The 3,394-nt window shown below is 41.0% G+C and overlaps 1 pseudogene across 1 annotated transcript; it reads left to right on the top strand.

The window, feature by feature from the left end:
- The first annotated feature begins 1,165 nt into the window (after positions 1–1,165).
- LOC149572623 (putative aquaporin PIP1-5 pseudogene) lies at positions 1,166–2,774 on the top strand (annotated as a pseudogene). Its single transcript, XR_016359940.1, has one exon. The product of XR_016359940.1 is annotated as a putative aquaporin PIP1-5 pseudogene (transcript).
- The last annotated feature ends 620 nt before the right edge of the window (positions 2,775–3,394 follow it).

The following is a 3,394-nucleotide window of genomic DNA, read 5'->3' on the forward strand; positions in this document are numbered from 1 at the left end:
AACAAAATAATGCAAGGAACAAACCGGTAATGAAAAATAGTGTTGTATGTCATGCCTCCGAAACCTCTTATCAATGCCTCCAAGATGAAAAGTGGAGGAATTAAGTGCACTTATGGCTCTGGATTTTAACCAAATAATCCATAGAAAAGAACAATGAAAGCAAGACAATTACAAATATACATTAACTTGCGTGTCATATTCAAAAACCTACCATCAATAGATGCAAGATGAAAAGGGAAGGAAGTATATATAGGTATGGTGTTAGATTTTATCTGAACAATGCAGCGAAAATACTAGTGATTGCAAAACAATTGTGTATATGCACTTTCATGTAAAAACAATGGTGTAACTATTATCAACAATGTACATGTTCTCAATTAACACATGGAGTTGTAGAGACACAAAGTGAACAAGCTTTGGTGAGAAACGTGTTGAACACTTGAGGATGGAAGGAAAGTTGGCTCAAGTGGCAAGGAGTCAAGAGCATTAAATGGTTTTGTGTTCAAAAATTATTAGCAATGCGATAGAAGTAAAGAGGAAAGATAGGTGTTAATGTCACTCCAAGGAAGAGTCTAAGGTGTATGCCATGTGACCATTGTGTCCAATTTAGATGGCACACCATGTAGGTTGAGGGGTGAGCTAGAACATGTTTCTGTAAACACGTCAAAATAAAAACAAATAGATACATTGAATAATTCGTTAACAAACACTTGATAATCAAACTTAATTCTTTTACAAACATTTAAAAAAAAAAAAGTCTAATAAACTCTTTTACCTAAACATTTAAAAAAGTTTTGAGAATTCGATAGTTCACATGAACCCATGAAATTAGTGTGGAGTGTTGTGGCTCCTCTATCAAAAATATACAAGTTATAAAGATATTTGAAGACGCTACAATTATAACTAGACAAAATTGAACAAAACAACTACTTTATTCATATAAATACACCATTAAAAAAAAGTCAACTTCGAAAAATTGCAACAACTGATTGATTGATTTTCTCTAGATCCCTTAAAATATAAATCTTATAAACACCATTAAAATTCCTTCATTCATCCCCCATATACCTGGCGAATCGTAAGACAGACTATAGGCCGAGGGAACAGATAGGCCATACGCCAAAACTACGAGTGCATACCTATGATGCAAGAAATTAAGCATACGACTGCTGAATAGATTTAAGAAATTAACAAGAATACGATTGCTGAATAAAACAGGGAACTGCTGCAAGAGTGCACAGCCAGCCAAAAGAACACTAACCTTCACGCCAAAGAATAAGAGGTCATTCAGCGAATCAGCAGCCCAAAAGAGATCAAAAGAGCCGTTTGATGGTGGCTGGTTATAAAAAAGCAGCCGTTGGGCAAAACAAGAATGGAGACTTCGGGAAAGAAAAAGCATCAACGGGCATGCTTTGATTATATTCTGAAGAAATGGGTGTCAGGGAAATGTCATCAAATTAGATGGTGAACAGATTAGTGTTGTCATTGTCAGTAGTGGGGGACATGTGGACCATGCTTCTCTTGCCATTTCTCCCACCAAGACCTCCTCACCCTGGCCGAAATCCCATATTAAGCCACAATTACCCACACCCATTTCCTTACTTCACCTCCATTACTCTGTTTTTCGGGGTTTAAGCCAAGCAGAGCATAGCTTGAGAAGAAAAAATGGCTGGTGGAAGGGAAGAAGAGGATGTGAGAGTGGGGGCAAGCAGGTACTCAGAGAGGCAGGCACTGGGCATATCAGCACAGAGTCAAGAGAAGGACTACAAAGAAGCAGCCCCTGCTCCCCTGTTTGAGGCAGAGGAGCTGAGGTCATGGTCCTTCTGGAGGGCAGGCATAGCAGAGTTTGTGGCCACATTCCTCTTCCTCTACATCACCATCCTCACCGTAATGGGGGTCAAGAGGGCACCCAACATGTGCCAGTCTGTGGGCACTCAGGGCATCGCATGGGCCTTTGGGGGCATGATATTTGCCCTTGTTTACTGCACGGCAGGCATCTCTGGAGGGCACATTAACCCTGCAGTCACATTTGGGCTGTTCCTTGCGAGGAAGGTGTCCTTGCCAAGGGCACTTTTCTACATGCTGTGCCAGTGCATGGGGGCCATCTGTGGGGCAGCGGTAGTGAAGAGGTTTGAGAAGGGTATGTATGATGTTGGGGGAGGAGGGGCTAATCTGGTGGCAAATGGGTACACTAAGGGAGATGGCTTGGGGGCTGAGATTGTGGGTACATTTGTGCTGGTTTACACCGTCTTCTCTACCACCGATGCAAAGCGTAGCGCCAGGGACTCCCATGTGCCCGTCCTGGCGCCCCTGCCGATAGGGTTTGCAGTGTTTTTGGTGTATTTGGCGACTATTCCTATAACTGGGACTGGTATTAACCCGGCTAGGAGCCTGGGTGCTGCCATTGTTTATGACAAGGACCATGCTTGGGATGATCACTGGATTTTCTGGGTTGGTCCCTTTATGGGCGCTGCCCTAGCTGCCGTTTACCACCAGCTCATCATCCGGGCCATTCCATTCAAGTCCCGGTCTTAGAGAGTTTTCGGGGCTTGTTCTGTTCTATTCTTTGGTGAGTGGAATGCCATGGTTGTATATGTCTTGTGTTTCAAGATAATTATGGTCTAGGAAAGGATTATGCATTCTTCTTTAAGAATGCTGATTTTGGGCCTGTTGGTTTCTATGTAATTTTAAGTTTATCTGCCACTTTGCTGTATTGCTGTATTTATCTGTGAGAAAATGAATGTGAAATCTTGGCAACTTTGTGATTACTACCACACATGTTGATCATCATTTTTAGCAGTATAGGCGAGTGTTTTAAAATGATACTTTTCGGTCACTTCGGTCACGGCTTCTAGTGTTTTAAAATACTTTTCGACCACTTTGGCTGCGGCTTCTAGTGGCTTCTATCTATCTAGAGAGGCCTAGAGAGGCCAAGAGCTCGACAAGTGAGAGATCCGGAAATGCTCTTGAGGGCTGAAACCTTAGTCTTTGAGCTCTTGAGGGCTGAAACCTTAGTCTTTGAGCTCTTGAACTGGAGTCACTTATAGAAGTGCACCAAAAACATAAAAATGACATAATTTGACTTGTGGATAGGCATAATTCGACTTCAGTTAGTCTAAGCGACTACTAGATTTCATTCCCTAACATCAATTTTTACAAATCAAATAATTTATTGAATTAATGTAAGAAACAACAGATGTTAGTAGATAAATGATGAGTGCATTTGATATGAAGTTTATCTATGCTATATTATAAGAATTGTGTACTTGTGGCGAATGCTGTATGTGGCTCTGTTATTTGAATTTCCATGTAAGTTAAAGTAGAATGGTATATCTGGCTCTGTTATTTGAGTTTCCATGTAAGTTAAAGTACTACTTTATTTGCTACTTTCTGT

This window comes from Cupressus sempervirens, chromosome 2, assembly GCF_028749045.1.
Source record: "Cupressus sempervirens isolate cs-2001-9-10 chromosome 2, ASM2874904v1, whole genome shotgun sequence".
Lineage (NCBI taxonomy): Eukaryota > Viridiplantae > Streptophyta > Pinopsida > Cupressales > Cupressaceae > Cupressus > Cupressus sempervirens.